Source organism: Podarcis melisellensis (assembly GCF_964234715.1).
Source record: "Podarcis melisellensis genome assembly, chromosome: 3".
Classification (NCBI taxonomy): Eukaryota; Metazoa; Chordata; class Lepidosauria; order Squamata; family Lacertidae; genus Podarcis; species Podarcis melisellensis.
Window position 1 is genome coordinate 109,195,119 of NC_138530.1, and position 17,093 is coordinate 109,212,211.

Genomic DNA, 17,093 nt, shown 5'->3' on the forward strand with positions numbered 1-17,093 from the left:
TGGATATCATCTTAAGCTTGCAAAGCAACATTTGGGATGTTAAGATCCTCCAGTTATTTACACTGCACAATATCTCCCTGGTGTGTGAGTCATAAAGTGCTTGGTATCGCCCTCCCCCTTTTCTTTTTTGGGGGGGTGGGTGGGTTGGGTGGGGTAGCTATTTCCTCTTTCACCTGTAAGCCACATCAAAGCAGGATCTCGCCTGAAAGCTCTCTCCTGTGGGTTCTGGAGACAGTTTATGCTCATGGGAATGCAAAGCGATGCTGCTGGAAGCAGAGAGGGAAGCCTTGAGACAGCAGGGCAAGTGAATCACGATTCCTGTCAGTTTCTATAAATTTATATCTTACTCACATTCTTCCCATTCAAAGATGTGTCAGGCTTGAGAGTTAATACCTGTGTAGAAAAAGAAAAGAAGCAAATTCTTCATGAAGGAACCCAATACCTTTTGTTAAATGTAAAGGGGACCCCTGACCATTAGGTCCAGTCGTGGCCAACTCTGGGGTTGCGGCGCTCATCTCGCTTTATTGGCCGAGGAAGCCGGTGTACAGCTTCCGGGTCATGTGGCCAGTATTACTAAGCCGCTTCTGGCGAACCAGAGCAGCGCATGGAAACGCCATTTACCTTCCCGCCAGAGTGGTACCTATTTATCTACTTGCACTTTGACGTGCTTTCGAACAGCTAGGTTGGCAGGAGCAGGGACCGAGCAACGGGAGCTCACCCCGTCATGGGGATTCAAACCGCCAACCTTCTGATCGGCAAGTCCTAGGCTCTGTAGTTTAACCCACAGCGCCACCTGCGTCCCAATACCTTTTGGTACCTGAGGCCAACCACAAAATGGTGCTCCTTCCCCTCCACCAAGGAGGAAGAAGGGAGTGAAGATCTACATCAGGTACAAGTGAGGCAGAAATAAAGATCAACACTGGGAATAGGGGGTGGGAGGAGACCATCAGTGCCACTGTGGGCTGCTACAGCAGTGGGTGATGTGTTCTTTGGAGGCAGATCTTCTGCCCCTGTAGATCCTGCTACCTGAGACAGACGCCTCACCTTCTTTCATTCTTTGGCCCTGCGAGCCAATGCTTTGATCACAGCAGGAAGACAGTGAAGATGCTGTGCTTCCACTGAAGTAGATACACTCTCTTTCCTTTTCCCTTTTTTGAGTCTACACCTTTTGGTGCTTTGAAAGTAATTGATGAAGCTGCTCTTCATCAATGCCCTTGAGAACAGAGGTGGGCAGAAAGCAGATCAGGACCTATCATTGGATCTCTGGGGGATTTGCAGTAGAACAGCAACCATCCCAATTGTCTTGGCAATAGCTTGACTAAAAGGTTTCCTTGCCCCCCGCCCCACTCACACAGGTAAGACTGCTGAATCAATGCAAGCTTGGTGGAAAACCAGAAATACATTTTCATCCTGAGCTGAGCATGCGATCAGAAGAAGCACCCTGTCTTTCATTTTTTTGTGCATGGCCACCCTACTGAACCACTATTTTGCACCTGGCTCTAACTGGCGGACCTGAGGCTTCTGGGAAAATAAAAATTAAGAAGATCCCACATGCTGAAATTGTGCCTGCCCCTCCTGTAGAAAATGTTGAATGGTAGACCCAACATATATTCATGCAGCAATAAGTTGTGCCTGTTTACTTTTTCATAACAGGAGAATGCAAGGCATCAAATTGGTGGATTTTACTTGCTTGATCTGGTGATTGATGACTGCTTGAGAAGCAAATTGCTCTGGCTGTGATTGCCATGCTGTCATGTTTGGTGTATTGATTTTTTTCCCCTGGAAGGATGTGAATAAATGCTTCTGGAGGCACCCTTCCTTACTGCCCTTATACCACATGCTGGTTTGAAGGGAGACAGGGACTGACTGTCGTACAAATTCCCTGTTAGCAAGCTGAGTTTCTTCAGTCCCAGCATTAACAAGAGGAAACAACTGGTGATTTTTGCCTCCAGCCTCACTCGCTCGGAAGTTCACTGAGGATTCTTCCAGAAAGCTGCCACCCCGAGCAAATTGTACCGAATGCGAAAGCAGGTGCGCTGAGTCAGTGTTACTGACCCACATCAACCAGATAGGTCTGTGGCAAACCCTGTAACGATCACAGCTCATCTAAGCCGAGCAGCAAGAACAGCTCAGCAATTCTAGCTTCCCACCTGCCATCATCACTGCAAAACCTCATGCAAGGAACTCCCTCTTATATTCAGGGTTGGGGCTCTGCTTACTGGGAGAGCTGTAGTCAAGAATGTGTTGTTTCAAAAAAGGCTGATTTTAAAGCCTGTGGGAGTTTCAGGAAGGGATAAGAATCTGACTTCCATAACTTCTTAGGAGTCGAGTAAATGTATATGTGTCATATGTGTGTGTTGGGAACAACCTTGGAGTGCCCAAATTTAGATGGACAAGACTCTTTAAAAAAATAATAATGGCGGTTTAAATATGAACACTATTGTGAACAAATATATTTGTAACTACCAGCCTAGCATTATTTGTACATTTCTAAGTAAATCTGCCATGGAGTAAGTACTGAACTCAGTGGGATTTACTTTTGAGTCAACATGCTTAGGAATGTGCTGTAACAGTGCAATTCTAGGCATGTCTACTCTGGAGTAAGTTCCACTTGTTTCGAAAGGTCTTACTCTGAGGTACTTGGCTGCAAACTAAGTCCATTTAGTTTGGCACGTCCTTCAAAATGATAAATATAGGATGGTTAATGCAGCTCTGTCTCTCATTTTCAAATATTCTGACCCCAATTTTGATTCCTAAGAGTTGGATTAGATAGCTCTTGATTGAATTTAGGGGGGCGGAGGTGGGTGGCCACCTGGGGCGAGGCAGTGCCTGTTACAGGTCATCTACTCAACTTATTTATTTATCATTTATTACTCAGAAGTTTGTGTGCGGCCTCGTAACGTGAAGGTGGCCTGCAATAGCTACCGGTAAGTATAAGGTAAAGGGACCCCTGACCATTAGGTCCAGTCGTGACCAACTCTGGGGTTGTGGTGCTCATCTTGCTTTACTGGCCAAGGGAGCTGGCGTACAGCTTCCGGGTCATGTGGCCCGCATGACTAAGCCACTTCTGGCGAACCAGAGCAGCTCACGAAAACGCCGTCCACCTTCCCGCCGGAGTGGTACCTATTTATCTACTTGCACTTTGACGTGCTTTTGAACTGCTAGGTTGGCAGGAGCAGGGACCGAGCAACGGGAGCTCACTCCGTCGCGGGGATTTGAACCGCTGACCTTCTGATCGGCAAGTCCTAGGCTCTGTGGTTTAACCCACAGCGCCACCCACATCCCTTTATAGATAAGTATAAAAATGATTAAATACAGTATGAAACACAAAGCAACGTAAATATGGCAAAACAGAACTCCCAGAGTTAAATGTAGAAGGAAAGGGTTTGCATGAACTTCTTCCAATGGTGTTCCATAACTGGGTACCACTTTCAAACCCTAGTGGTTACCAGCTTCCCTTCATTTGGTTGAGGTATTTAAAGCAGGGCCTCTTTCAGATAAACTGGTACCAATCCATTTGGGGCTTTAAAGGTTAGATCCAGTACTTTATACTAAGCCTTGAAACTGACTAGGAGCTCGTTCTGCTGACAAGAAAGAGAGACAAGATAGTCAAGTCAACCATGCGCTCAACAGCAGAAGCAAATAGAGCAAGTGGTTTGTGCGGCCTGAATAAATATACCTTTACAGGCCCTACTATGCTTGTATGACAGGCAGGGCTATTTTTATTCAGCTGGAACTTGCCAGAATTCATTTCTGGCGCTTCTCAGGTGGGCGCCATTGCCATTCTACGAGAACGAGGGAGGTGTTCTTGGTGAGTTCTGTCACCTCTTTTTCTAGAAAAGTAGCAATGGTGACAGGTATAATTCATTCATGTTGTGTGTCAAAGTCATCCGATAGGCTGCACATGCAATTAAAAAAAAAAGGGGGTTTCACAGCTGAGCAAATGGAAGGGAGGCACAGAAGTTGCTCGTGGCATGGGATGCCATTTGGGCAAGGCTGGCTCTGTGTTAACTGGAGTGGGAGGGTGTTGCTTTGGTTTGTTCTTCCATGTTATCGGACCCTAGTTCTTCTTAGTGTGCCCGGTCAACATGGTGCTCCTGCTGTAGTGGCGGGGGGTGGGGTGGAGATCGCTGTATTGTTTTTAATATTTGGTTGGAAGCCGCCCAGAGTGGCTGGGAAAACCCAGCCAAATTGGTGGGGTATAAATAAATTATTATTATTATTATTATTATTATTATTATTATTATTATTATTACAGTAGTACCTCATGTTAGATACGCTTCAGGTTACATATGCTTCAGGCTACAGATTCCGCTAACCCAAAAATAGTACCTTGGGTTAAGAACTTTGCTTCAGGATGAGAACAGAAATTGCACAGCAGCAGGAGGCCCCATCTGCTAAAGTGGTGCTTCAGGTTAAGAACAGTTTCAGGTTAAGAACGGACCTCTGAAACGAATTGAGTACTTAACCCGAGGTACCACTGTATTATTATTATGACTTAATGCACATGTGTTAGTGATGAGCTCAGGGAGAGCAGACTCAATCGAGGCCTACCATTGTTTCGGCTCTTCAAAACGCTATGTGAACTATACCGCAAGAGGAGACACTCCAGATGCCTAATTTCAGATTGCTCACATTTCTGTATTTCTAAAATAAAGCAGCAACTTCCTTCACCTTCCAAAAGGAATTCGTTTAAAACAATGGACGGAAACAGTTAGCTGTGGCCTACAAACAGGCAGGTAGGTCTGATTGCTCAGATCTCCCTCGACTCCCTGAAAGATATTATTATTTGTAATGATTTTAAATATTTCTGATCAGATAAAGAGAGGCTGCTTTGCTTTGAACAGGGATGATAAAAGGATGGAAGCAATGTTAACTCTTTCTGTAAATATTTTGAGTACATGGAGCACTTGATGTCCCATTAGCAGTTGGTGTTCCACTTGTCTCCAGAGTTGTTTCATTATCTACCTATTTCCTTTAACATTAAACAGTGCAGAACTAATCCTAATGACTCAAACTTAAAGATGACTTTAAGTACTTAAAAGGATTTCCCTGCCAAGAAGCACATACCGGGTTCATTCTTTTGACGGCTACTTCGCATCTCTGTGCAAATGGAGAGGAAAAACGTAATTAACCTGTTTAAACTTCAGGTGGAAAATACTACTCTTTGCCTTGTTAACAGCTTGGTGGAAACTGTTAACAAGGCAGCACTAGTTCCAATAGTTTGCAGAGGATATATGTTCTTCACATCAATGTGACAGTTGTTTCTGTAGCAATATAATCTACCCGTTTTTTGTGTTGGAGGGGGAGTGATCAATAACTTTGTTGGGAGTCTTTGGAAGAGTGTTCAAAAGCCATGAATTTTGAGCCTGTCTCTAGCGCTTCCCAGCCATCATTTTCTTAGATGTGCGATCTGAATTAACTAGGCATAATTTTTACCTTGTCGCATATAAAAAATAGTGTGTTGCTCACTACAAAATAGCAGCCGTAGGCCATGCTGCAATGTAAGATCTACATGAAAATTATAATTTATAAGGCACCCTGGGTTTTCGAATGTTTTGTAGTCGTTCTTGTACTACCCTCCCCAGAGAGCTTGAAGGTAAATCTTAGTTTTGTTTTCCTAAAGGGGAAAATGTAATGAAGGAATGGTAACTTGTAACAAAGCTATGTAACAAATCAGTGCGAGAGCAGGAATCGACCTTGTGCTGTTGAATGACGCTCTGTTGTCCATGTTTCACTAAAGTGTATTTTCATTGATTTGACTGTATAGTAAGACTCTCCTCTTCTGAGTGTCCCCATGCAATCTTGTACTGTTAGCAGTAGGAACAGGAAACTTGGTTGCACTGCGGATCCTGATGTCACCTGTGGTGTGAAGAAGGTGGGCATGTTTTGGGAGAAATGACCTTGTAGGCTAAATTGGGACCTCTGATGGGCCCAATTTGGCCCATGGGTTGTAAGACATTCAGAAACTATGGCATTAGGCCTAGCTGAAGGTCAATCTGGCTTAGCATACTGTTACCAAAAGAAGCTGGCCAATTGCCTTTGAGAGTCCATAAGCAGGCCCATAGATCTCCCATGCTGTATGCCTCCAGCAGCTGTTATTCCATAGCCCATTGCTTCGGAGCATGGAGGTTCTCTTGAGCTGTCAAGGATAATAGTCAACAGTAGGCCATTGACAATGGGCTTCATTGACCCTTTTCACATTTACGAGTGGTAGGACACAATTTTTTACCGTCCACCATCGCCTCATGTCCACAAAGTTTGCCCTGGGAAATTACTGTAAAGCAGATTTGTGGAAACTGTCATAGAATCATAGTCATAGCCCACCATGTTCATAGCTCAGTTGGTAGAGCATGATACTCTTAATCTCAGGGTCATTGGGCAAAATATTCTTGCAGTGCAGTGAGTTGGGCTCTTCCAAATCTTCAACTCAATGACTCGTAGAATCATAGAACTGTAGAGTTGGGAGGGACGCTAAGGATCATCTAATCCAGGCACAGGCAAACTTGGCCCTCCAGATGTTTTGGGACTACAACTCCCATCATCCCTAGCTAACAGGACCAGTGGTCAGGGATGATGGGAATTGTGGTCTCAAAACATCTGGAGGGCCCAGCTTGCCTATGCTTGATATAGTCCAACCCCCTTCAATATAGTAATCCTGCCTTCAGCCGTCCTTGGGTGGGCTCGAACCACCAACCTTCTGGTTAACAGCCAGACATCCACCCTTTTAGCTATACTAATAATAATTGACACTGTTTTTAATGTGCTTCCTCCTGTGTCTGTTGCTAATTGATACTTCAGGCCATCTCACACATTATTCTTCATTTTAAAGTATAATTTTTATGCGTGTTGAAAAAACTTTGATGTATTTTTAAATGAATGGTGGCCTGTTGTTTCTTTTGCTACAGACACATGAATGAGGAAAGCAGAATTCCTGCTGGCCTTCTACACCAGGCTTTTGCAATAAAGAGGTATTATACATCCGAAATTAAGCAGAAATCGGCAAAATGTCCAGGGAAATCCTATGTTGGCAGTGTTGTTTTTGCCGACTTCTCTTAAACATAGCTCAAAAATCTCTCTTTTTTTTGCAATTTGACCAAAAACACCCAAGAATTCTGAGCAAAACTAATTAACGTTTTGGAATATGGCATCCCTATAAAATGCATGCCTAAGCAGAGAGTAATTGAATAGGAGAAATGACGATGTGATGTGAGCTTTTTGTGGAAGACAAATACTTTCTTTCCAGCAACAGGGTGGATAATTCATGCTTCGTCCTGACGATAGACCTTTCACAAAGGCTGCATCCATTTCCCCATGACTGGGATAAACTGTGCTCTTGAGAGTGCCACTCTCAAGAGGAGCTGGCTACACCAATTGAAACAAGTTAATGAGTTTCTCTGATGTTAAATGCTGTTAACTGCTTTAAAACAATGGTGTTTCAGCACTCGGGGCAAGATTCATTTTAAAAGGACAAAATTGACTTTGAATGCCTGACAAATTCCTCCATTTGTTTAAACTCCTGGCATTTCAGGTATTTTCCTCCTTTCTTCACTTAAGCCCATTGGTCAAAAGTAACAAGGAATGATAAACTAGAATTATCAAAGGCAAGGAATCCCTAAAGGTAGCATGGATCAAAGTCGGAGAGGTGATAAGATCGCTGGATGTTCACTTCTCCAGTTTTATGGAAGCTAGGTGGGCTGGGTAGACAGGACTAGCAACTAATGCAAACCAAACACGGACAGACCAGAGTTACTTTCTCTTAAAGTTTCTTCTCCCTTTTCGTCATTCAGTTCTTTTCTGCCTCTTGCGTTAAAAGAATCTGGCGGCAAGGAACTTCACCTCCTCTTTCCCCCCTTTCACTCACACTGAAATATCTCTCTTCTATTTTGTAGGGAGACTCAATGTTCCATTTTTCTGCAATGTTGACAAGAGACAACCTTGGTATATAATCATATATATTAAAAAAAAAAATAAGTAAAATTTAGTAAAAAAAAAAAAAAAATCCCTGAAAGTTTTGCAGGTGTAAGGGTAGCCAAAGTGGTACCCTCCAGGTGCTATAAACTTTGATTCCCATCAAACTTTGACTCCTTGCTAACTTTGACAATGGTCAGGAGCAAAGGGAATTGTGGCTAGATTGAAACAGAACAATGCTATGAACCTGGACTGCAGCATTTTCTACGAGTGGAGAATGCACTTTAGGTAAGACCCCTGCAGACCTTCCTTTTCACCACAACGCTCTCTCACGCACACTTTTTGCACTATCTGCTGCGTGTGATATTCTAGCAATGCATGCAGCCCTCTTATGTAAAGCCTTTCCGATAGGTAAGTGTGATGGGACGATGAGCTGCTTGTGCGTAAAATGCAAGTCCCTCAGAGTTTGATCAGGTTTTCAAACCTCTGCCTGTGACGGAGCCCCTCCAGCATGGCTGCGTCAATCACTAGTAGCATCCGAAAGTGGCTGCTTTCGGAAACGTTTCCAACATAAAAGCTCCTTAACGGAAACACGTCGTCTGGCCTCTCGGCGTGACAGTTTCCGTCGAGGTGTGGGTGTCCCTATAGGAGGTCCTGAGACCTCCCCACTGGTTTCGCTTGAAGCGTCTCTGAGCCATCCCTCCGACTCACTTTCCCTTGGAGTTCTTGCTCGCCCTCTACTGGTTCCCTCTTCCGCTGCTACTGCTCTCTCAACCTCAGGGAGCCTTTGCACCTGCGGCGCTTTAGATGTCAGTTCCCTGACATCCACCTCCCCTCCAGGGCCCCCTTCACCCCCTCCCGTCTCCTCTCCTACTGGCGGTGAGGAGGTAAAACCCCTGAAAGAACCTCCCTCATCTTCCGACGTCGCGAACACTTCCTTCCACTTGTTGCTGTTCCTACTCTCTAGGTACTCTTCGTCATCAGAGTCCACTCCATCTTCCAACTCCGACTCCGCGAACCCTTCCATTTCCTCTTCCTCATCGGTGGTGCCGAAATACTCCCTCCTAAACCTTGCTATAGGCTGAGGTTTCCTCGGGAACCTTTGGTGGAACGTTTCTGTTAAAACCTCGTCATTGACTTCCTCTGCACTTACCCAGGTGTTTTCTGACTCCGGTTCCCCTTCCCACGCCACCAAATACTCCACCTGATTACCCTTCCACCTGGAATCGAGGATTTCCGCTACATGGTTGCGGCGTTCCCTCTCTTCCAAGGCTGGTCCCCTGACGTGCTCCCCTTCACGTCCCCCCCTGTATGGTGACAGTAACGACCTGTGGAACACTGGGTGCAATTTCATGTGGTTGGGTAATCGGAGTTTGAAAGCTACCGGGTTGACCTGCTGAATCACCTCAAAGGGTCCCAATCTTCTGGGCCTCAGTTTCTTACAACCCCCTTTGAACGGCAACCCTTGGGTTGACAACCACACTTGATCCCCCACCCTTATGGTTTCACCTTCCCTTCTGTTCTTGTCTGCCTGCTTCTTATATTGTGCCTTGGCCCTTTCTAAGTTGAGCTGGAGCTGCTGATGGATGGCTTCCATCTCTTCTACAAAATGTTCAGCCGCTGGAACGCTCCATCTCTCCCCTCCTTCCCCTGGAAATGCCCTGGGGTGACACCCGTAATTAGCCAAAAAGGGACTCATCCCTGTGGACACATTCTCCGCATTATTGTAGGCAAATTCTGCCAACGCCAACTTTTCGACCCAATCGTTCTCTCTGTCATTGACATAACACCTAAGATATTGTTGAAGAATGCCATTTGCCCTTTCCGCCTGCCCGTTGGTTTCAGGGTGCCGGGCAGTTGAAAAATTAACTTCCACGTGTAGCAAGCTCATGAGCTTCCTCCAGAACCTGGAAGTAAATTGTTTGCCTCGATCTGAGATCACCCTCGAGGGAGCCCCGTGCAACCTAAAGATATGTTCCACAAACAACTTCGCCGTTTCTTCCGCTGTGACTGCATGTGAGCATGCTACAAAATGGCACATCTTAGTTAACAGGTCTACTACTACCATGATGGCTGTTTTCCCCTTGGACCTTGGCAGATCCGTCATAAAATCTATTGATATCGCTTCCCAAGGCCGTTCTGGTGTGGGTAAAGGTTCTAATAACCCTGCCGGCGCCCTTCTTTCCCCTTTGGCTCGCTGACATTGGTCACACCCTCTTACATACTCCCTTACATCTTCCCTCACCTTAGGCCACCAAAATTCCCTGGTAACCAACCACATGGTTTTGTGTTGCCCAAAATGTCCCGCCGTGGGGCTATCATGCAACTGCTTGAGTACTCTCCCCCTCAATTCACCTTCGGGTATATACAGTGCCCCTTTGTAATACAATGCCCCATTTCTTTCCTCAAAACCTCCGGGGCTCTCGCCCTCCCCCCTGAGACCTCTGAGCTTATCCTGGGCATATTCATCATTTTCCGTTTCCTCCACCAGTTCCCGTTGCCCCACCAGCGCCGCCCCACACACCCAGCGGTCCTCCGGGATGACATGTCTCTCTTCGATCACCTCCCCCCCTTCCCAATATTCTGGTTTGCGTGAGAGCGCATCCGCCCTGACGTTTTCTGGGCCTGGCACATAACAAATCTCAAAGTTAAATTTGGAGAATTCCTGTGCCCATCTCACTTGTCGTTGGTTGAGCACTCGAGCTGTTCTCCAATACTCTAAATTTTTGTGGTCGGTGCACACTTGCACCTTGTGTTGTGCCCCAATTAATAAATGTCTCCACCTCCGGAATGCTTCGTGAATGGCAAGTAGTTCCCTGTCATACACCGTGTAATTCCTCTCGGACTTATTCAGTTTCCGCGAGAAGAATGCACACGGTCTCCACTCCGACGCACTCCTCCCCGGTTGAAGAAGGACCGCCCCTATAGCCCGGTCGGATGCATCTGTTTCCACTCTCATGGGTTTTTGTAAATCCACATGCAGAAGTTGTTCTTCCGAGGCGAAAGCCCTTTTCAGTTCTCCAAAGGCTCGATCCGCCTCCACCGTCCAAACAAATTTCTTCTTGCTGCTGAGGCAGTCGGTGATGGGCGCCGTCAAGTGGGCAAAGTTCTTGATGAACTTCCGATAAAAGTTCCCAAACCCCAAGAATCTTTGCACGTCCTTCTTGGTCTTCGGTGTCTTCCATTCCAGTACCGCTTGAACCTTGCCTGGATCCATGGCCAATCCCTTGTCTGACAAGCGGTACCCCAGGAATTCCACCTCCTTGGTATGAAACTGGCACTTCTCCAGTTTCACCCACAGCTGGTTGGCTTGCAGCCTGCCCAACACTTCTCGAACGTCCCTCACATGCTGTTCCTCATCTTCCGAATACACCAACACGTCGTCTAAAAAGGCCACACAGTTCTTGTAGAGCAAAGGTCCCAGAACGTGGTTTATAAAAGCTTGAAAACAGGCGGAGCCCCCTTGTAGACCGAAGGGCATAACGAGGTATTCAAAGGCTCCCAAAGGGGTAAACATGGTGGTCTTCCATTCATCTCCCTTCCTTATGCGTATCAGATTGTACGCCCCCCGCAGGTCCAGTTTTGTAAAAATCTTTCCCTTCCTTACTCTGGTCAAAATGTCGTCAATTCGGGGCATAGGGAAAGCCAGGGGCTCCGACACTGCATTGAGGGCCCTGAAGTCACACACCAGTCTCGGTTTGTCTGTGTTCTTTTTGTCCACAAAAAACACTGGGCTGCCCCCCACCGCTCGGGACTCTCTGATGAAACCTCGCTTCAAGTTTTTGTCAATGAACTCCCTCAGCTCCTGCATCTCCCTGTCTGACATGGCGTACAGCTTGCCTACTGGGAGTTGGGCCCCTGGGAGTAGGTTGATTTGACAGTCAAAGGGTCTATGCGGTGGCAGTTTGTCTGCTTCCCTTTCGCTGAATACGTTGCTCAGATCTGCGTATTGCGGGGGCACCTTCCCTTTGCCCATCACTTCCATCCCCGCTAGGGTGACTCTGTCTCCTCCCGAGACCTTCCCCTCCTTGCAGTGTTCTAGGCAATGCGCTGACCCAAAGGAGACCACCCTCTGATGCCAGCCCACTAGCGGATCGTGTAGCGCCAGCCAGCTCATCCCCAAAATGATGGGCGCTCCTCCCAGGATGGCCACATTAAACGCTATCTGTTCGGTGTGCCTTGCCACTCTCATTATCATCGGGACAGTCTGTTGGCTAACTTCTCCCCCCAACAGCTCTCTGCCGTCAATCGTAGTCACCTGCAAGGGGTTACTTAAAGGGATGGTCTGTATCTGGTGCTCAGCTGCAAACTCCTTACTCATGAAATTACAGGAGCTGCCTGAATCCAAAAGCGCCTTGACCTTTAGTGGGTGTCCGTTTGGCAGTTCTAGTAACACCTCTATCACTAAAGCAGGTCTGGGAGGTTCTGGCATGGGCACTTTCATTGCTCTTTGGCCTGGCTGCTGTGCCCCGACGGTGGCAGCCAGGCGTTGGCTTTTACTTGCTCCTTGCTTTCCTCTCCCTTTCCCCCAACAGCTCCTGCCATCCCTTGCCATTCCTTTCTTTGTGGGCAGACTCTGGCAAAGTGCCCTGGCTGTTGGCAGAGATAACATCTCTTGGCGCTCTTTCCCTCCTTCTTCCGCCCTTCACTGGGATTTGAAACTGCGCGCGCCCGCGCTGTTCCAACTTCCATCGGCTCTGCCGGCGGGAAAGATGGCTCTGGAATGTCTGGAATGCGGAACTCCCTCCAACGGTCTCCTTTCCCTTCCCGCCTTTCCAAAGCCCTCGCCTCCTGGCGCGCTCCTATGGCCAGCGCAGATTTGGTTAATTGGTCCATAGACTCCGCCCTGGGCCCCCGGGAAAGCTCATCTTTGACGGTTGAAGAAAGCCCCTCTTCGAAAAGCATTTGGATGGGCTCCGCCGATAGGTCCCACCCCAATTTATGAATCAGCATAGTAAATTCAGTCCAGTACTCACGGACAGATCTGCTTCCTTGCTGGCAAGCCATTAACTGCCTTCGCACCACCCCCTGCTCAATATCGCTGGAAAACATCAGGTCCATGGCACGAAAAAACTTCCTCGTGTCCTTTAAGATCTCATTATTCGCTGCCATCAGGGGTCTAACCCAATCTTTCGCCCCGGATTCGAGATGGCCAATCACATATGCCACTCGCGATTCCTCGTCGGGGAAGTCATCAAACTGCAAGTTTAGAGCGTATTGCATCTCTGTTCTAAAGGCATGATAGTTCCTGGGATCCCCCCCGAATTTCTGCACCAATCCTGGTACCTTTCTGGCGAGCGGGGTGGTTTTCTCCTTTCCCTTTTCTGCATCCTGAGCCCTCCTCTCCTCAAGCCTCGCCGTTTGCAGCGCCAACTGGATCTCCAACGCTCTGTACCTTTCTTCCAGGCTTGGACCCCCTCCAGCTGCTCCTGCACCCCCGGTTCCGGCTGGGTTGCTCATGATGCTTCTCTCTGCACAAGCTGGCTTTCGGTGACTTTCGGATTGCTGTGATGGGACGATGAGCTGCTTGTGCGTAAAATGCAAGTCCCTCAGAGTTTGATCAGGTTTTCAAACCTCTGCCTGTGACGGAGCCCCTCCAGCATGGCTGCGTCAATCACTAGTAGCATCCGAAAGTGGCTGCTTTCGGAAACGTTTCCAACATAAAAGCTCCTTAACGGAAACACGTCGTCTGGCCTCTCGGCGTGACAGTTTCCGTCGAGGTGTGGGTGTCCCTATAGGAGGTCCTGAGACCTCCCCACTGGTTTCGCTTGAAGCGTCTCTGAGCCATCCCTCCGACTCACTTTCCCTTGGAGTTCTTGCTCGCCCTCTACTGGTTCCCTCTTCCGCTGCTACTGCTCTCTCAACCTCAGGGAGCCTTTGCACCTGCGGCGCTTTAGATGTCAGTTCCCTGACAGTAAGGTAAAGGTAAAGGACCCCTGGATGGTTAAGTCCAGTCAAAGGCGACTATGGGGTTTGCGGTGCTCATCTTGCTTTCAGGGAGCTGATGTTTGTCCACATACAGGTTTCCGGGTCATTTGGCCAGCAGGACTAAACCGCTACTGGCACATGGAGGACCGTGACAGAAGCCAGAGCGCACAGAAACACCGTTTACCTTCCCGCCGCAGCGGTACCTATTTATCTACTTGCACTGGCATGCTTTCGAACTGCTAGGATGGCAGGAGCTGGGACAGAGCAACAGGAGCTCACCCCGTCATGGGAATTCGAACCGCCGACCTTCTGATCAGCAAGCCCAAGAGGCTCAGTGGTTTAGACCACAGCGCCACCCGTGTCCCTAAAGCCCTTCTGATAATAGTTTGCCAGCTAGCAGCAAGGGAGGCACCTGCCATTTGCTCCCCTTTTGATGCAATGATGAATTTAGCACAAGCTCTGTGAGATCTCTCCTCTGCGATAACGTTACTCAGGTTAGAGGAACGTGTTATGGCTAATTTGGCCATCGGGTGCTTATTTCTCATTATCTTTTCTGCCAGGATGATCCTTTATCCGCTACATTCATTCCTGCGGAGAATGGGTGGGGGTGTGATAAAGCAGATGGCTGAAGTCTGGAACAATGTCCAGACAGAACAATTATGATGACAGGAGGACAGTTCCACAAAGATGCCAAGCCCAGGACAATCCTTTGTCTGGAAAGGCTGATGATAGTCGTATAAAGCATGTTGCGACGCAATATTCCCCCGTGAACGACAGGAGAGAGTCCTGTAATTGGAAAGCAATCATCACCAAATGCCATCAATTATGGAGCAGCTTCCATAACATAAGGGGGATTGATTAATCATGGGCCACGTAGATCCCGTGTCCAGCCTTAATCTGTCTCTTTGTACAGCCCCCTAATGACAGTTCTCGTTGTCAGGCATTGAAGTGGCCGAGGCTTTTGTACCCCTCGTTTCTTTCATCAGTTTTGGCTTGTGAAATTACGCTGAATAATATGCTTATTCAGGCTTTTTATATCCGCACGCCTATTTTATTACCTATCCCGATGCATACAAGGCCCGGATTGGCTTGCAACAGAACAAAGCTAAATTACACCTTTCATTACCTAAATATAGTATAATGACAGAGTGTCATTCAAGGGGTAGCATTGAGTTGAGAAACCTCATGGCAGGCCAGGACAATGACAGAGGCTATTCACCTGCACCTGAATCGCTGTAGTAGGTGCATCTTGAACAGTGAGAGAGGGGATTGGGGTTAATAGACAGGTCACAGTGTAAATTACAGTATCAAATTGAAATAGTGCAGCTGTAACACTGCCCTCGTCAAATGCCACTACACCCTTTTATCTTCCCTTTGGAGTTCTTTCCCCTTTTTTTAGAAAACAAACTCGGTGCTTTTGTGATGGTATTAGCCTTGATCGTGCCTCCCGGTGCTGTGGAGAACTGCCCTGTACTTCCCAAGCGCTAGGTGTGTGATGTGAGCAAGGCCTAATAGTGGATGCCGCGGGCCGAGTCTCTATGGGTAGAATTAGTAGCTGAATGAAGACTGAGCAACTGCAATGTTGGAAATTCCTCTCCAATTGGATTTCCAGGGCAGAGGGGGGAGGGAAGAGACATAGCTCAGTGGTAGAGCATCTGTCTTGCGTGCAGAAGATTCCAGGTTCAGTCCCTGGCATCTCCAGGTAGAGCTGAGAGACAGCCCTTCTCTGCAACTCTAGACAGTCTCTGCCAGCCAGTGGAGACAGTACTGAGAGAGCCAGTGTGGTGTAGTGGTTCAGAGTGGTGGACTCGTAATCTGGTGAACCGGGTTCGCTTCCCTGCTCCACCACATGCAGCTGCTGGGTGACCTTGGGCTAGTCACACTTCTCTGAAGTCTCTCAGCCCCACTCACCTCACAGAGTGTTTGTTGTGGGGGAGGAAGGGAAAGGAGAATGTTAGCCGCTTTGAGACTCCTTAGGGTAGTGATAAAGTGGGATATCAAATCCAAACAACTACTGAGTTAGATGAACCAGTGGATTCAACTCCTTATTAAGGCAACTTCCTATGTTCCTATGTTGATATTTTAGGATTTATCTGATAGTGGTGAAGCTTGTAGAGGATGCTAAGAGTTTCTTTAGGTAGAGCTGGCAGCTGAGTCATGTTTGCAAACCCTCCAAGAGTCCCTATTTTCCAGGGACAGTCCCAGATTTACAGAAGTTGTCCAATTTTTTTATTTGACCCTGGAATGTCCCACTTTTCCTTAGGATATCTCTATTTTCATCTGAGAAATGTTGGAGGGTATGTGTTTGCAAACTCTCTCCTTGATCCTGCTCAGGCCTTATCTGCAAGTGACTCTACAACTCTTAAGTCTTCTAACAAAATTTCCTCTATATAGATTATAACTCCTTTATAAACCTTGCTTTTCTTCCAAGACGTGACTGATCATTTCTCTCCCACTCCCTCTTTTGACATGACTCCAACCACACATCTAGCTCTTATTTTCCCCTTTTGTAATATTCAGCAGGATTTGCTTTGTGTTGCAATGTCATGGTGTCCTGTGTTTCCTTGTTCTCACTCCGTATCCCTGACTGCCAGTGACGCAACAATGCAGAAAGTTGTGACATCATGAAACCATGGATATTCTACAAGGCTTACAAAAGGAAGGCGGGAGAAGAGCTTAGATGGTCTGTTGTGTCACATGTCATTTTAAGGCCTCCGAGACCACGGAAGACCTCAAACCCTTCACCTCTGTTGCTAAATAGTCATGACCAGTGTTTTGTCAGTGGGTGGTCTTAGTGGTATCTTTCTATCCCATATGGATGAGAGGGAGAGGAAACCAAGGACATCACACTCAGTATGAAGAAATAGAACAACGGAGTCTCCCTATGGCTGGAAATCCTTAATTTGGCCTCTGATTTCCAGGTCCACTCCAATGCGCCTTCTGTGCCCGCCTAGCCAGGCTGTCAGTTGGTCTTAGACACCCGCACCACAGGGTCTGCCTCCCCAGGTCGGTCAAGGCAGATCTGGAGGTATGGATGACTTTTCTGTAGAACTACAATGGGGTATCTCTATGGCAGGATGTCTTGAATCTGTCATCAGACTTCCAGGTCCAATCGGACGCAGCTGGGTCCTTAGGCTTTGGCTTGTACTTCAAGGGGTGCTGGTGTGCACTACGATGGCCGACGGCATGGCAAGGTCAGGCCATCATGCGGGATCTCACCTTTCTTGAGTTCTTTCCAATAGTGGTGGCCGTTC

General features: G+C 47.4%; 1 protein-coding gene and 1 long non-coding RNA gene across 4 annotated transcripts in view; one reads left to right on the forward strand and one right to left on the reverse strand.

Moving 5' to 3' along the window:
• LOC309367264 (uncharacterized protein) overlaps positions 1 to 17,093 on the forward strand; it is a 279,394-nt gene that overhangs the window by 185,747 nt on the left and 76,554 nt on the right. Inside the window, exon 7 of one of the 3 annotated variants that reach the window (XR_014166961.1) lies at positions 6,922 to 6,972. The exons of the other annotated variants lie outside the window; for them this stretch is intronic. The gene's annotated coding sequence lies outside the window, so the exon portion shown is untranslated. Of the gene's footprint in view, positions 1 to 6,921; positions 6,973 to 17,093 lie in introns of those variants that run through there. 3 annotated transcript variants of the gene reach the window in all.
• On the reverse strand, positions 322 to 16,706 carry LOC309367425. Its single transcript, XR_014167161.1, has 2 exons — positions 16,254 to 16,706; positions 322 to 393 (listed from the first exon to the last, which is right to left on the reverse strand). It is a non-coding gene; the product is annotated as an uncharacterized lncRNA (long non-coding RNA).